The sequence below is a fragment of the Schistocerca serialis genome, chromosome 2 (genome assembly GCF_023864345.2).
Source record: "Schistocerca serialis cubense isolate TAMUIC-IGC-003099 chromosome 2, iqSchSeri2.2, whole genome shotgun sequence".
NCBI classification, from domain to species: Eukaryota; Metazoa; Arthropoda; class Insecta; order Orthoptera; family Acrididae; genus Schistocerca; species Schistocerca serialis.
The window spans coordinates 509,892,970-509,909,311 of NC_064639.1; the positions used below are offsets into that span (position 1 = coordinate 509,892,970).

Here is a 16,342-nt window from a genome sequence, read left to right on the forward strand (position 1 = left end):
AAGCACCCATTTCGGATCACGCCTTGTACATGCGAAACGCCACTCAGTAGTAGCAATGGAACGTGTAGGTGGCAGATAGCATCTGTAAGAAATACGAAACTAAACCGCCTACCAATTGGAAGGACACAACATTCGATAGCGTACGTCTTTCGAATCAAACATCATCTCAAGATCTATAAACGAATCGAAGTTTGGCACCATGGTGGTGTTTGGGAACGGTGCGTTCTCATTCATATTTAAGTGCTTACTTCTTGCAGTCATTTTAACGTATCGAGCCTATAATACCCCCAACTGTAGCACAACTGTCGCCTTTCGACAGTTTGCTTTCCGTCCGGCCGCCATACACGGAAGCGATCTGATAGGGCCTGGCTCCATCGCCAACAGCAGGAGCCTCTGGCCTCACAATTCAGCTACGAAGAACGTGGTTTGCTCTTCGAAAGAAACTTGAAAGCGACATCAGCGATGAGGTCATCGAAGGTGACAAATAAATGTAGCGAATCCTGATAATCGCGTCGTTCCAGTAGTCGTTATACTTAATGCACAGGACATTTCTCATTTGCATTAGACAACGCTACATGACGATTCGGTGCTTATTTCTGCAGTAAGTAAGTGGGCCCATTACTTTCCTCCGATCGGATACCGACGTGGACGGATGCCATCATTAAATGATTCACGAGTGGGAGCTTGGTCAGCTGCACTGCAGCAGGGCGTTACAGCGTGAACACCAGCCACAGTACGATGCGTTTTCGAATCGACAAACGACTTCTTTCCGTAAGGACTAGCGAGGGACGCAGTTTCCGATGCGTCGGACGAGGTGGCCGAGTGGTTAAGGCGTTGGACTGCTAATCCAATGTGCTCTGCACGCGTGGGTTCGAATCCCATCCTCGTCGAAGAATTTTACCTTAAGCACCCATTTCGGATCACGCCTTGTACATGCGAAACGCCACTCAGTAGTAGCAATGGAACGTGTAGGTGGCAGATAGCATCTGTAAGAAATACGAAACTAAACCGCCTACCAATTAGAAGGACACAACATTCGATAGCGTACGTCTTTCGAATCAAACATCATCTCAAGATCTATAAACGAATCGAAGTTTGGCGCCATGGTGGTGTTTGGGAACGGTGCGTTCTCATTCATATTTAAGTGCTTACTTCTTGCAGTCATTTTAACGTATCGAGCCTATAATACCCCCAACTGTAGCACAACTGTCGCCTTTCGACAGTTTGCTTTCCGTCCGGCCGCCATACACGGAAGCGATCTGATAGGGCCTGGCTCCATCGCCAACAGCAGGAGCCTCTGGCCTCACAATTCAGCTACGAAGAACGTGGTTTGCTCTTCGAAAGAAACTTGAAAGCGACATCAGCGATGAGGTCATCGAAGGTGACAAATAAATGTAGCGAATCCTGATAATCGCGTCGTTCCAGTAGTCGTTATACTTAATGCACAGGACATTTCTCATTTGCATTAGACAACGCTACATGACGATTCGGTGCTTATTTCTGCAGTAAGTAAGTGGGCCCATTACTTTCCTCCGATCGGATACCGACGTGGACGGATGCCATCATTAAATGATTCACGAGTGGGAGCTTGGTCAGCTGCACTGCAGCAGGGCGTTACAGCGTGAACACCAGCCACAGTACGATGCGTTTTCGAATCGACAAACGACTTCTTTCCGTAAGGACTAGCGAGGGACGCAGTTTCCGATGCGTCGGACGAGGTGGCCGAGTGGTTAAGGCGTTGGACTGCTAATCCAATGTGCTCTGCACGCGTGGGTTCGAATCCCATCCTCGTCGAAGAATTTTACCTTAAGCACCCATTTCGGATCACGCCTTGTACATGCGAAACGCCACTCAGTAGTAGCAATGGAACGTGTAGGTGGCAGATAGCATCTGTAAGAAATACGAAACTAAACCGCCTACCAATTAGAAGGACACAACATTCGATAGCGTACGTCTTTCGAATCAAACATCATCTCAAGATCTATAAACGAATCGAAGTTTGGCGCCATGGTGGTGTTTGGGAACGGTGCGTTCTCATTCATATTTAAGTGCTTACTTCTTGCAGTCATTTTAACGTATCGAGCCTAAAATCCCCCCAACTGTAGCACAACTGTCGCCTTTCGACAGTTTGCTTTCCGTCCGGCCGCCATACACGGAAGCGATCTGATAGGGCCTGGCTCCATCGCCAACAGCAGGAGCCTCTGGCCTCACAATTCAGCTACGAAGAACGTGGTTTGCTCTTCGAAAGAAACTTGAAAGCGACATCAGCGATGAGGTCATCGAAGGTGACAAATAAATGTAGCGAATCCTGATAATCGCGTCGTTCCAGTAGTCGTTATACTTAATGCACAGGACATTTCTCATTTGCATTAGACAACGCTACATGACGATTCGGTGCTTATTTCTGCAGTAAGTAAGTGGGCCCATTACTTTCCTCCGATCGGATACCGACGTGGACGGATGCCATCATTAAATGATTCACGAGTGGGAGCTTGGTCAGCTGCACTGCAGCAGGGCGTTACAGCGTGAACACCAGCCACAGTACGATGCGTTTTCGAATCGACAAACGACTTCTTTCCGTAAGGACTAGCGAGGGACGCAGTTTCCGATGCGTCGGACGAGGTGGCCGAGTGGTTAAGGCGTTGGACTGCTAATCCAATGTGCTCTGCACGCGTGGGTTCGAATCCCATCCTCGTCGAAGAATTTTACCTTAAGCACCCATTTCGGATCACGCCTTGTACATGCGAAACGCCACTCAGTAGTAGCAATGGAACGTGTAGGTGGCAGATAGCATCTGTAAGAAATACGAAACTAAACCGCCTACCAATTAGAAGGACACAACATTCGATAGCGTACGTCTTTCGAATCAAACATCATCTCAAGATCTATAAACGAATCGAAGTTTGGCGCCATGGTGGTGTTTGGGAACGGTGCGTTCTCATTCATATTTAAGTGCTTACTTCTTGCAGTCATTTTAACGTATCGAGCCTAAAATCCCCCCAACTGTAGCACAACTGTCGCCTTTCGACAGTTTGCTTTCCGTCCGGCCGCCATACACGGAAGCGATCTGATAGGGCCTGGCTCCATCGCCAACAGCAGGAGCCTCTGGCCTCACAATTCAGCTACGAAGAACGTGGTTTGCTCTTCGAAAGAAACTTGAAAGCGACATCAGCGATGAGGTCATCGAAGGTGACAAATAAATGTAGCGAATCCTGATAATCGCGTCGTTCCAGTAGTCGTTATACTTAATGCACAGGACATTTCTCATTTGCATTAGACAACGCTACATGACGATTCGGTGCTTATTTCTGCAGTAAGTAAGTGGGCCCATTACTTTCCTCCGATCGGATACCGACGTGGACGGATGCCATCATTAAATGATTCACGAGTGGGAGCTTGGTCAGCTGCACTGCAGCAGGGCGTTACAGCGTGAACACCAGCCACAGTACGATGCGTTTTCGAATCGACAAACGACTTCTTTCCGTAAGGACTAGCGAGGGACGCAGTTTCCGATGCGTCGGACGAGGTGGCCGAGTGGTTAAGGCGTTGGACTGCTAATCCAATGTGCTCTGCACGCGTGGGTTCGAATCCCATCCTCGTCGAAGAATTTTACCTTAAGCACCCATTTCGGATCACGCCTTGTACATGCGAAAACGCCACTCAGTAGTAGCAATGGAACGTGTAGGTGGCAGATAGCATCTGTAAGAAATACGAAACTAAACCGCCTACCAATTGGAAGGACACAAAATTCGATAGCGTACGTCTTTCGAATCAAACATCATCTCAAGATCTATAAACGAATCGAAGTTTGGCACCATGGTGGTGTTTGGGAACGGTGCGTTCTCGTTCATATCTAAGTGCTTACTTCTTGCAGTCATTTTAACGTATCGAGCCTATAATACCCCCAACTGTAGCACAACTGTCGCCTTTCGACAGTTTGCTTTCCGTCCGGCCGCCATACACGGAAGCGATCTGATAGGGCCTGGCTCCATCGCCAACAGCAGGAGCCTCTGGCCTCACAATTCAGCTACGAAGAACGTGGTTTGCTCTTCGAAAGAAACTTGAAAGCGACATCAGCGATGAGGTCATCGAAGGTGACAAATAAATGTAGCGAATCCTGATAATCGCGTCGTTCCAGTAGTCGTTATACTTAATGCACAGGACATTTCTCATTTGCATTAGACAACGCTACATGACGATTCGGTGCTTATTTCTGCAGTAAGTAAGTGGGCCCATTACTTTCCTCCGATCGGATACCGACGTGGACGGATGCCATCATTAAATGATTCACGAGTGGGAGCTTGGTCAGCTGCACTGCAGCAGGGCGTTACAGCGTGAACACCAGCCACAGTACGATGCGTTTTCGAATCGACAAACGACTTCTTTCCGTAAGGACTAGCGAGGGACGCAGTTTCCGATGCGTCGGACGAGGTGGCCGAGTGGTTAAGGCGTTGGACTGCTAATCCAATGTGCTCTGCACGCGTGGGTTCGAATCCCATCCTCGTCGAAGAATTTTACCTTAAGCACCCATTTCGGATCACGCCTTGTACATGCGAAACGCCACTCAGTAGTAGCAATGGAACGTGTAGGTGGCAGATAGCATCTGTAAGAAATACGAAACTAAACCGCCTACCAATTAGAAGGACACAACATTCGATAGCGTACGTCTTTCGAATCAAACATCATCTCAAGATCTATAAACGAATCGAAGTTTGGCGCCATGGTGGTGTTTGGGAACGGTGCGTTCTCATTCATATTTAAGTGCTTACTTCTTGCAGTCATTTTAACGTATCGAGCCTAAAATCCCCCCAACTGTAGCACAACTGTCGCCTTTCGACAGTTTGCTTTCCGTCCGGCCGCCATACACGGAAGCGATCTGATAGGGCCTGGCTCCATCGCCAACAGCAGGAGCCTCTGGCCTCACAATTCAGCTACGAAGAACGTGGTTTGCTCTTCGAAAGAAACTTGAAAGCGACATCAGCGATGAGGTCATCGAAGGTGACAAATAAATGTAGCGAATCCTGATAATCGCGTCGTTCCAGTAGTCGTTATACTTAATGCACAGGACATTTCTCATTTGCATTAGACAACGCTACATGACGATTCGGTGCTTATTTCTGCAGTAAGTAAGTGGGCCCATTACTTTCCTCCGATCGGATACCGACGTGGACGGATGCCATCATTAAATGATTCACGAGTGGGAGCTTGGTCAGCTGCACTGCAGCAGGGCGTTACAGCGTGAACACCAGCCACAGTACGATGCGTTTTCGAATCGACAAACGACTTCTTTCCGTAAGGACTAGCGAGGGACGCAGTTTCCGATGCGTCGGACGAGGTGGCCGAGTGGTTAAGGCGTTGGACTGCTAATCCAATGTGCTCTGCACGCGTGGGTTCGAATCCCATCCTCGTCGAAGAATTTTACCTTAAGCACCCATTTCGGATCACGCCTTGTACATGCGAAACGCCACTCAGTAGTAGCAATGGAACGTGTAGGTGGCAGATAGCATCTGTAAGAAATACGAAACTAAACCGCCTACCAATTAGAAGGACACAACATTCGATAGCGTACGTCTTTCGAATCAAACATCATCTCAAGATCTATAAACGAATCGAAGTTTGGCGCCATGGTGGTGTTTGGGAACGGTGCGTTCTCATTCATATTTAAGTGCTTACTTCTTGCAGTCATTTTAACGTATCGAGCCTAAAATCCCCCCAACTGTAGCACAACTGTCGCCTTTCGACAGTTTGCTTTCCGTCCGGCCGCCATACACGGAAGCGATCTGATAGGGCCTGGCTCCATCGCCAACAGCAGGAGCCTCTGGCCTCACAATTCAGCTACGAAGAACGTGGTTTGCTCTTCGAAAGAAACTTGAAAGCGACATCAGCGATGAGGTCATCGAAGGTGACAAATAAATGTAGCGAATCCTGATAATCGCGTCGTTCCAGTAGTCGTTATACTTAATGCACAGGACATTTCTCATTTGCATTAGACAACGCTACATGACGATTCGGTGCTTATTTCTGCAGTAAGTAAGTGGGCCCATTACTTTCCTCCGATCGGATACCGACGTGGACGGATGCCATCATTAAATGATTCACGAGTGGGAGCTTGGTCAGCTGCACTGCAGCAGGGCGTTACAGCGTGAACACCAGCCACAGTACGATGCGTTTTCGAATCGACAAACGACTTCTTTCCGTAAGGACTAGCGAGGGACGCAGTTTCCGATGCGTCGGACGAGGTGGCCGAGTGGTTAAGGCGTTGGACTGCTAATCCAATGTGCTCTGCACGCGTGGGTTCGAATCCCATCCTCGTCGAAGAATTTTACCTTAAGCACCCATTTCGGATCACGCCTTGTACATGCGAAACGCCACTCAGTAGTAGCAATGGAACGTGTAGGTGGCAGATAGCATCTGTAAGAAATACGAAACTAAACCGCCTACCAATTAGAAGGACACAACATTCGATAGCGTACGTCTTTCGAATCAAACATCATCTCAAGATCTATAAACGAATCGAAGTTTGGCGCCATGGTGGTGTTTGGGAACGGTGCGTTCTCATTCATATTTAAGTGCTTACTTCTTGCAGTCATTTTAACGTATCGAGCCTAAAATCCCCCCAACTGTAGCACAACTGTCGCCTTTCGACAGTTTGCTTTCCGTCCGGCCGCCATACACGGAAGCGATCTGATAGGGCCTGGCTCCATCGCCAACAGCAGGAGCCTCTGGCCTCACAATTCAGCTACGAAGAACGTGGTTTGCTCTTCGAAAGAAACTTGAAAGCGACATCAGCGATGAGGTCATCGAAGGTGACAAATAAATGTAGCGAATCCTGATAATCGCGTCGTTCCAGTAGTCGTTATACTTAATGCACAGGACATTTCTCATTTGCATTAGACAACGCTACATGACGATTCGGTGCTTATTTCTGCAGTAAGTAAGTGGGCCCATTACTTTCCTCCGATCGGATACCGACGTGGACGGATGCCATCATTAAATGATTCACGAGTGGGAGCTTGGTCAGCTGCACTGCAGCAGGGCGTTACAGCGTGAACACCAGCCACAGTACGATGCGTTTTCGAATCGACAAACGACTTCTTTCCGTAAGGACTAGCGAGGGACGCAGTTTCCGATGCGTCGGACGAGGTGGCCGAGTGGTTAAGGCGTTGGACTGCTAATCCAATGTGCTCTGCACGCGTGGGTTCGAATCCCATCCTCGTCGAAGAATTTTACCTTAAGCACCCATTTCGGATCACGCCTTGTACATGCGAAACGCCACTCAGTAGTAGCAATGGAACGTGTAGGTGGCAGATAGCATCTGTAAGAAATACGAAACTAAACCGCCTACCAATTAGAAGGACACAACATTCGATAGCGTACGTCTTTCGAATCAAACATCATCTCAAGATCTATAAACGAATCGAAGTTTGGCGCCATGGTGGTGTTTGGGAACGGTGCGTTCTCATTCATATTTAAGTGCTTACTTCTTGCAGTCATTTTAACGTATCGAGCCTATAATACCCCCAACTGTAGCACAACTGTCGCCTTTCGACAGTTTGCTTTCCGTCCGGCCGCCATACACGGAAGCGATCTGATAGGGCCTGGCTCCATCGCCAACAGCAGGAGCCTCTGGCCTCACAATTCAGCTACGAAGAACGTGGTTTGCTCTTCGAAAGAAACTTGAAAGCGACATCAGCGATGAGGTCATCGAAGGTGACAAATAAATGTAGCGAATCCTGATAATCGCGTCGTTCCAGTAGTCGTTATACTTAATGCACAGGACATTTCTCATTTGCATTAGACAACGCTACATGACGATTCGGTGCTTATTTCTGCAGTAAGTAAGTGGGCCCATTACTTTCCTCCGATCGGATACCGACGTGGACGGATGCCATCATTAAATGATTCACGAGTGGGAGCTTGGTCAGCTGCACTGCAGCAGGGCGTTACAGCGTGAACACCAGCCACAGTACGATGCGTTTTCGAATCGACAAACGACTTCTTTCCGTAAGGACTAGCGAGGGACGCAGTTTCCGATGCGTCGGACGAGGTGGCCGAGTGGTTAAGGCGTTGGACTGCTAATCCAATGTGCTCTGCACGCGTGGGTTCGAATCCCATCCTCGTCGAAGAATTTTACCTTAAGCACCCATTTCGGATCACGCCTTGTACATGCGAAACGCCACTCAGTAGTAGCAATGGAACGTGTAGGTGGCAGATAGCATCTGTAAGAAATACGAAACTAAACCGCCTACCAATTAGAAGGACACAACATTCGATAGCGTACGTCTTTCGAATCAAACATCATCTCAAGATCTATAAACGAATCGAAGTTTGGCGCCATGGTGGTGTTTGGGAACGGTGCGTTCTCATTCATATTTAAGTGCTTACTTCTTGCAGTCATTTTAACGTATCGAGCCTAAAATCCCCCCAACTGTAGCACAACTGTCGCCTTTCGACAGTTTGCTTTCCGTCCGGCCGCCATACACGGAAGCGATCTGATAGGGCCTGGCTCCATCGCCAACAGCAGGAGCCTCTGGCCTCACAATTCAGCTACGAAGAACGTGGTTTGCTCTTCGAAAGAAACTTGAAAGCGACATCAGCGATGAGGTCATCGAAGGTGACAAATAAATGTAGCGAATCCTGATAATCGCGTCGTTCCAGTAGTCGTTATACTTAATGCACAGGACATTTCTCATTTGCATTAGACAACGCTACATGACGATTCGGTGCTTATTTCTGCAGTAAGTAAGTGGGCCCATTACTTTCCTCCGATCGGATACCGACGTGGACGGATGCCATCATTAAATGATTCACGAGTGGGAGCTTGGTCAGCTGCACTGCAGCAGGGCGTTACAGCGTGAACACCAGCCACAGTACGATGCGTTTTCGAATCGACAAACGACTTCTTTCCGTAAGGACTAGCGAGGGACGCAGTTTCCGATGCGTCGGACGAGGTGGCCGAGTGGTTAAGGCGTTGGACTGCTAATCCAATGTGCTCTGCACGCGTGGGTTCGAATCCCATCCTCGTCGAAGAATTTTACCTTAAGCACCCATTTCGGATCACGCCTTGTACATGCGAAAACGCCACTCAGTAGTAGCAATGGAACGTGTAGGTGGCAGATAGCATCTGTAAGAAATACGAAACTAAACCGCCTACCAATTGGAAGGACACAAAATTCGATAGCGTACGTCTTTCGAATCAAACATCATCTCAAGATCTATAAACGAATCGAAGTTTGGCACCATGGTGGTGTTTGGGAACGGTGCGTTCTCGTTCATATCTAAGTGCTTACTTCTTGCAGTCATTTTAACGTATCGAGCCTATAATACCCCCAACTGTAGCACAACTGTCGCCTTTCGACAGTTTGCTTTCCGTCCGGCCGCCATACACGGAAGCGATCTGATAGGGCCTGGCTCCATCGCCAACAGCAGGAGCCTCTGGCCTCACAATTCAGCTACGAAGAACGTGGTTTGCTCTTCGAAAGAAACTTGAAAGCGACATCAGCGATGAGGTCATCGAAGGTGACAAATAAATGTAGCGAATCCTGATAATCGCGTCGTTCCAGTAGTCGTTATACTTAATGCACAGGACATTTCTCATTTGCATTAGACAACGCTACATGACGATTCGGTGCTTATTTCTGCAGTAAGTAAGTGGGCCCATTACTTTCCTCCGATCGGATACCGACGTGGACGGATGCCATCATTAAATGATTCACGAGTGGGAGCTTGGTCAGCTGCACTGCAGCAGGGCGTTACAGCGTGAACACCAGCCACAGTACGATGCGTTTTCGAATCGACAAACGACTTCTTTCCGTAAGGACTAGCGAGGGACGCAGTTTCCGATGCGTCGGACGAGGTGGCCGAGTGGTTAAGGCGTTGGACTGCTAATCCAATGTGCTCTGCACGCGTGGGTTCGAATCCCATCCTCGTCGAAGAATTTTACCTTAAGCACCCATTTCGGATCACGCCTTGTACATGCGAAACGCCACTCAGTAGTAGCAATGGAACGTGTAGGTGGCAGATAGCATCTGTAAGAAATACGAAACTAAACCGCCTACCAATTAGAAGGACACAACATTCGATAGCGTACGTCTTTCGAATCAAACATCATCTCAAGATCTATAAACGAATCGAAGTTTGGCGCCATGGTGGTGTTTGGGAACGGTGCGTTCTCATTCATATTTAAGTGCTTACTTCTTGCAGTCATTTTAACGTATCGAGCCTAAAATCCCCCCAACTGTAGCACAACTGTCGCCTTTCGACAGTTTGCTTTCCGTCCGGCCGCCATACACGGAAGCGATCTGATAGGGCCTGGCTCCATCGCCAACAGCAGGAGCCTCTGGCCTCACAATTCAGCTACGAAGAACGTGGTTTGCTCTTCGAAAGAAACTTGAAAGCGACATCAGCGATGAGGTCATCGAAGGTGACAAATAAATGTAGCGAATCCTGATAATCGCGTCGTTCCAGTAGTCGTTATACTTAATGCACAGGACATTTCTCATTTGCATTAGACAACGCTACATGACGATTCGGTGCTTATTTCTGCAGTAAGTAAGTGGGCCCATTACTTTCCTCCGATCGGATACCGACGTGGACGGATGCCATCATTAAATGATTCACGAGTGGGAGCTTGGTCAGCTGCACTGCAGCAGGGCGTTACAGCGTGAACACCAGCCACAGTACGATGCGTTTTCGAATCGACAAACGACTTCTTTCCGTAAGGACTAGCGAGGGACGCAGTTTCCGATGCGTCGGACGAGGTGGCCGAGTGGTTAAGGCGTTGGACTGCTAATCCAATGTGCTCTGCACGCGTGGGTTCGAATCCCATCCTCGTCGAAGAATTTTACCTTAAGCACCCATTTCGGATCACGCCTTGTACATGCGAAACGCCACTCAGTAGTAGCAATGGAACGTGTAGGTGGCAGATAGCATCTGTAAGAAATACGAAACTAAACCGCCTACCAATTAGAAGGACACAACATTCGATAGCGTACGTCTTTCGAATCAAACATCATCTCAAGATCTATAAACGAATCGAAGTTTGGCGCCATGGTGGTGTTTGGGAACGGTGCGTTCTCATTCATATTTAAGTGCTTACTTCTTGCAGTCATTTTAACGTATCGAGCCTAAAATCCCCCCAACTGTAGCACAACTGTCGCCTTTCGACAGTTTGCTTTCCGTCCGGCCGCCATACACGGAAGCGATCTGATAGGGCCTGGCTCCATCGCCAACAGCAGGAGCCTCTGGCCTCACAATTCAGCTACGAAGAACGTGGTTTGCTCTTCGAAAGAAACTTGAAAGCGACATCAGCGATGAGGTCATCGAAGGTGACAAATAAATGTAGCGAATCCTGATAATCGCGTCGTTCCAGTAGTCGTTATACTTAATGCACAGGACATTTCTCATTTGCATTAGACAACGCTACATGACGATTCGGTGCTTATTTCTGCAGTAAGTAAGTGGGCCCATTACTTTCCTCCGATCGGATACCGACGTGGACGGATGCCATCATTAAATGATTCACGAGTGGGAGCTTGGTCAGCTGCACTGCAGCAGGGCGTTACAGCGTGAACACCAGCCACAGTACGATGCGTTTTCGAATCGACAAACGACTTCTTTCCGTAAGGACTAGCGAGGGACGCAGTTTCCGATGCGTCGGACGAGGTGGCCGAGTGGTTAAGGCGTTGGACTGCTAATCCAATGTGCTCTGCACGCGTGGGTTCGAATCCCATCCTCGTCGAAGAATTTTACCTTAAGCACCCATTTCGGATCACGCCTTGTACATGCGAAACGCCACTCAGTAGTAGCAATGGAACGTGTAGGTGGCAGATAGCATCTGTAAGAAATACGAAACTAAACCGCCTACCAATTAGAAGGACACAACATTCGATAGCGTACGTCTTTCGAATCAAACATCATCTCAAGATCTATAAACGAATCGAAGTTTGGCGCCATGGTGGTGTTTGGGAACGGTGCGTTCTCATTCATATTTAAGTGCTTACTTCTTGCAGTCATTTTAACGTATCGAGCCTAAAATCCCCCCAACTGTAGCACAACTGTCGCCTTTCGACAGTTTGCTTTCCGTCCGGCCGCCATACACGGAAGCGATCTGATAGGGCCTGGCTCCATCGCCAACAGCAGGAGCCTCTGGCCTCACAATTCAGCTACGAAGAACGTGGTTTGCTCTTCGAAAGAAACTTGAAAGCGACATCAGCGATGAGGTCATCGAAGGTGACAAATAAATGTAGCGAATCCTGATAATCGCGTCGTTCCAGTAGTCGTTATACTTAATGCACAGGACATTTCTCATTTGCATTAGACAACGCTACATGACGATTCGGTGCTTATTTCTGCAGTAAGTAAGTGGGCCCATTACTTTCCTCCGATCGGATACCGACGTGGACGGATGCCATCATTAAATGATTCACGAGTGGGAGCTTGGTCAGCTGCACTGCAGCAGGGCGTTACAGCGTGAACACCAGCCACAGTACGATGCGTTTTCGAATCGACAAACGACTTCTTTCCGTAAGGACTAGCGAGGGACGCAGTTTCCGATGCGTCGGACGAGGTGGCCGAGTGGTTAAGGCGTTGGACTGCTAATCCAATGTGCTCTGCACGCGTGGGTTCGAATCCCATCCTCGTCGAAGAATTTTACCTTAAGCACCCATTTCGGATCACGCCTTGTACATGCGAAACGCCACTCAGTAGTAGCAATGGAACGTGTAGGTGGCAGATAGCATCTGTAAGAAATACGAAACTAAACCGCCTACCAATTGGAAGGACACAACATTCGATAGCGTACGTCTTTCGAATCAAACATCATCTCAAGATCTATAAACGAATCGAAGTTTGGCACCATGGTGGTGTTTGGGAACGGTGCGTTCTCATTCATATTTAAGTGCTTACTTCTTGCAGTCATTTTAACGTATCGAGCCTATAATACCCCCAACTGTAGCACAACTGTCGCCTTTCGACAGTTTGCTTTCCGTCCGGCCGCCATACACGGAAGCGATCTGATAGGGCCTGGCTCCATCGCCAACAGCAGGAGCCTCTGGCCTCACAATTCAGCTACGAAGAACGTGGTTTGCTCTTCGAAAGAAACTTGAAAGCGACATCAGCGATGAGGTCATCGAAGGTGACAAATAAATGTAGCGAATCCTGATAATCGCGTCGTTCCAGTAGTCGTTATACTTAATGCACAGGACATTTCTCATTTGCATTAGACAACGCTACATGACGATTCGGTGCTTATTTCTGCAGTAAGTAAGTGGGCCCATTACTTTCCTCCGATCGGATACCGACGTGGACGGATGCCATCATTAAATGATTCACGAGTGGGAGCTTGGTCAGCTGCACTGCAGCAGGGCGTTACAGCGTGAACACCAGCCACAGTACGATGCGTTTTCGAATCGACAAACGACTTCTTTCCGTAAGGACTAGCGAGGGACGCAGTTTCCGATGCGTCGGACGAGGTGGCCGAGTGGTTAAGGCGTTGGACTGCTAATCCAATGTGCTCTGCACGCGTGGGTTCGAATCCCATCCTCGTCGAAGAATTTTACCTTAAGCACCCATTTCGGATCACGCCTTGTACATGCGAAACGCCACTCAGTAGTAGCAATGGAACGTGTAGGTGGCAGATAGCATCTGTAAGAAATACGAAACTAAACCGCCTACCAATTGGAAGGACACAACATTCGATAGCGTACGTCTTTCGAATCAAACATCATCTCAAGATCTATAAACGAATCGAAGTTTGGCACCATGGTGGTGTTTGGGAACGGTGCGTTCTCATTCATATTTAAGTGCTTACTTCTTGCAGTCATTTTAACGTATCGAGCCTAAAATCCCCCCAACTGTAGCACAACTGTCGCCTTTCGACAGTTTGCTTTCCGTCCGGCCGCCATACACGGAAGCGATCTGATAGGGCCTGGCTCCATCGCCAACAGCAGGAGCCTCTGGCCTCACAATTCAGCTACGAAGAACGTGGTTTGCTCTTCGAAAGAAACTTGAAAGCGACATCAGCGATGAGGTCATCGAAGGTGACAAATAAATGTAGCGAATCCTGATAATCGCGTCGTTCCAGTAGTCGTTATACTTAATGCACAGGACATTTCTCATTTGCATTAGACAACGCTACATGACGATTCGGTGCTTATTTCTGCAGTAAGTAAGTGGGCCCATTACTTTCCTCCGATCGGATACCGACGTGGACGGATGCCATCATTAAATGATTCACGAGTGGGAGCTTGGTCAGCTGCACTGCAGCAGGGCGTTACAGCGTGAACACCAGCCACAGTACGATGCGTTTTCGAATCGACAAACGACTTCTTTCCGTAAGGACTAGCGAGGGACGCAGTTTCCGATGCGTCGGACGAGGTGGCCGAGTGGTTAAGGCGTTGGACTGCTAATCCAATGTGCTCTGCACGCGTGGGTTCGAATCCCATCCTCGTCGAAGAATTTTACCTTAAGCACCCATTTCGGATCACGCCTTGTACATGCGAAACGCCACTCAGTAGTAGCAATGGAACGTGTAGGTGGCAGATAGCATCTGTAAGAAATACGAAACTAAACCGCCTACCAATTAGAAGGACACAACATTCGATAGCGTACGTCTTTCGAATCAAACATCATCTCAAGATCTATAAACGAATCGAAGTTTGGCGCCATGGTGGTGTTTGGGAACGGTGCGTTCTCATTCATATTTAAGTGCTTACTTCTTGCAGTCATTTTAACGTATCGAGCCTAAAATCCCCCCAACTGTAGCACAACTGTCGCCTTTCGACAGTTTGCTTTCCGTCCGGCCGCCATACACGGAAGCGATCTGATAGGGCCTGGCTCCATCGCCAACAGCAGGAGCCTCTGGCCTCACAATTCAGCTACGAAGAACGTGGTTTGCTCTTCGAAAGAAACTTGAAAGCGACATCAGCGATGAGGTCATCGAAGGTGACAAATAAATGTAGCGAATCCTGATAATCGCGTCGTTCCAGTAGTCGTTATACTTAATGCACAGGACATTTCTCATTTGCATTAGACAACGCTACATGACGATTCGGTGCTTATTTCTGCAGTAAGTAAGTGGGCCCATTACTTTCCTCCGATCGGATACCGACGTGGACGGATGCCATCATTAAATGATTCACGAGTGGGAGCTTGGTCAGCTGCACTGCAGCAGGGCGTTACAGCGTGAACACCAGCCACAGTACGATGCGTTTTCGAATCGACAAACGACTTCTTTCCGTAAGGACTAGCGAGGGACGCAGTTTCCGATGCGTCGGACGAGGTGGCCGAGTGGTTAAGGCGTTGGACTGCTAATCCAATGTGCTCTGCACGCGTGGGTTCGAATCCCATCCTCGTCGAAGAATTTTACCTTAAGCACCCATTTCGGATCACGCCTTGTACATGCGAAACGCCACTCAGTAGTAGCAATGGAACGTGTAGGTGGCAGATAGCATCTGTAAGAAATACGAAACTAAACCGCCTACCAATTAGAAGGACACAACATTCGATAGCGTACGTCTTTCGAATCAAACATCATCTCAAGATCTATAAACGAATCGAAGTTTGGCGCCATGGTGGTGTTTGGGAACGGTGCGTTCTCATTCATATTTAAGTGCTTACTTCTTGCAGTCATTTTAACGTATCGAGCCTAAAATCCCCCCAACTGTAGCACAACTGTCGCCTTTCGACAGTTTGCTTTCCGTCCGGCCGCCATACACGGAAGCGATCTGATAGGGCCTGGCTCCATCGCCAACAGCAGGAGCCTCTGGCCTCACAATTCAGCTACGAAGAACGTGGTTTGCTCTTCGAAAGAAACTTGAAAGCGACATCAGCGATGAGGTCATCGAAGGTGACAAATAAATGTAGCGAATCCTGATAATCGCGTCGTTCCAGTAGTCGTTATACTTAATGCACAGGACATTTCTCATTTGCATTAGACAACGCTACATGACGATTCGGTGCTTATTTCTGCAGTAAGTAAGTGGGCCCATTACTTTCCTCCGATCGGATACCGACGTGGACGGATGCCATCATTAAATGATTCACGAGTGGGAGCTTGGTCAGCTGCACTGCAGCAGGGCGTTACAGCGTGAACACCAGCCACAGTACGATGCGTTTTCGAATCGACAAACGACTTCTTTCCGTAAGGACTAGCGAGGGACGCAGTTTCCGATGCGTCGGACGAGGTGGCCGAGTGGTTAAGGCGTTGGACTGCTAATCCAATGTGCTCTGCACGCGTGGGTTCGAATCCCATCCTCGTCGAAGAATTTTACCTTAAGCACCCATTTCGGATCACGCCTTGTACATGCGAAACGCCACTCAGTAGTAGCAATGGAACGTGTAG

The 16,342-nt window shown here is 48.4% G+C and overlaps 18 non-coding genes across 18 annotated transcripts; all 18 read left to right on the top strand.

Annotated features, from left to right (window-relative positions):
- Positions 1-808: 808 nt before the first annotated feature.
- Positions 809-890, top strand: Trnas-gcu (transfer RNA serine (anticodon GCU)). The gene has a single exon. It is a non-coding gene; the product is annotated as a tRNA-Ser (tRNA).
- Positions 891-1,712: 822 nt separating this feature from the next.
- Trnas-gcu (transfer RNA serine (anticodon GCU)) lies at positions 1,713-1,794 on the top strand. The gene has a single exon. It is a non-coding gene; the product is annotated as a tRNA-Ser (tRNA).
- An 822-nt stretch (positions 1,795-2,616) lies between these two features.
- Positions 2,617-2,698, top strand: Trnas-gcu (transfer RNA serine (anticodon GCU)). The gene has a single exon. It is a non-coding gene; the product is annotated as a tRNA-Ser (tRNA).
- An 822-nt stretch (positions 2,699-3,520) lies between these two features.
- Positions 3,521-3,602, top strand: Trnas-gcu (transfer RNA serine (anticodon GCU)). Its single transcript has one exon. It is a non-coding gene; the product is annotated as a tRNA-Ser (tRNA).
- Positions 3,603-4,425: 823 nt separating this feature from the next.
- Positions 4,426-4,507, top strand: Trnas-gcu (transfer RNA serine (anticodon GCU)). Its single transcript has one exon. It is a non-coding gene; the product is annotated as a tRNA-Ser (tRNA).
- Positions 4,508-5,329: 822 nt separating this feature from the next.
- Trnas-gcu (transfer RNA serine (anticodon GCU)) lies at positions 5,330-5,411 on the top strand. The gene has a single exon. It is a non-coding gene; the product is annotated as a tRNA-Ser (tRNA).
- An 822-nt stretch (positions 5,412-6,233) lies between these two features.
- Trnas-gcu (transfer RNA serine (anticodon GCU)) lies at positions 6,234-6,315 on the top strand. The gene has a single exon. It is a non-coding gene; the product is annotated as a tRNA-Ser (tRNA).
- Positions 6,316-7,137: 822 nt separating this feature from the next.
- Trnas-gcu (transfer RNA serine (anticodon GCU)) lies at positions 7,138-7,219 on the top strand. The gene has a single exon. It is a non-coding gene; the product is annotated as a tRNA-Ser (tRNA).
- Positions 7,220-8,041: 822 nt separating this feature from the next.
- Positions 8,042-8,123, top strand: Trnas-gcu (transfer RNA serine (anticodon GCU)). The gene has a single exon. It is a non-coding gene; the product is annotated as a tRNA-Ser (tRNA).
- Positions 8,124-8,945: 822 nt separating this feature from the next.
- Trnas-gcu (transfer RNA serine (anticodon GCU)) lies at positions 8,946-9,027 on the top strand. Its single transcript has one exon. It is a non-coding gene; the product is annotated as a tRNA-Ser (tRNA).
- An 823-nt stretch (positions 9,028-9,850) lies between these two features.
- On the top strand, positions 9,851-9,932 carry Trnas-gcu (transfer RNA serine (anticodon GCU)). The gene has a single exon. It is a non-coding gene; the product is annotated as a tRNA-Ser (tRNA).
- Positions 9,933-10,754: 822 nt separating this feature from the next.
- Positions 10,755-10,836, top strand: Trnas-gcu (transfer RNA serine (anticodon GCU)). The gene has a single exon. It is a non-coding gene; the product is annotated as a tRNA-Ser (tRNA).
- Positions 10,837-11,658: 822 nt separating this feature from the next.
- On the top strand, positions 11,659-11,740 carry Trnas-gcu (transfer RNA serine (anticodon GCU)). The gene has a single exon. It is a non-coding gene; the product is annotated as a tRNA-Ser (tRNA).
- An 822-nt stretch (positions 11,741-12,562) lies between these two features.
- Positions 12,563-12,644, top strand: Trnas-gcu (transfer RNA serine (anticodon GCU)). The gene has a single exon. It is a non-coding gene; the product is annotated as a tRNA-Ser (tRNA).
- Positions 12,645-13,466: 822 nt separating this feature from the next.
- Positions 13,467-13,548, top strand: Trnas-gcu (transfer RNA serine (anticodon GCU)). The gene has a single exon. It is a non-coding gene; the product is annotated as a tRNA-Ser (tRNA).
- An 822-nt stretch (positions 13,549-14,370) lies between these two features.
- Trnas-gcu (transfer RNA serine (anticodon GCU)) lies at positions 14,371-14,452 on the top strand. Its single transcript has one exon. It is a non-coding gene; the product is annotated as a tRNA-Ser (tRNA).
- Positions 14,453-15,274: 822 nt separating this feature from the next.
- Trnas-gcu (transfer RNA serine (anticodon GCU)) lies at positions 15,275-15,356 on the top strand. The gene has a single exon. It is a non-coding gene; the product is annotated as a tRNA-Ser (tRNA).
- An 822-nt stretch (positions 15,357-16,178) lies between these two features.
- Positions 16,179-16,260, top strand: Trnas-gcu (transfer RNA serine (anticodon GCU)). Its single transcript has one exon. It is a non-coding gene; the product is annotated as a tRNA-Ser (tRNA).
- The last annotated feature ends 82 nt before the right edge of the window (positions 16,261-16,342 follow it).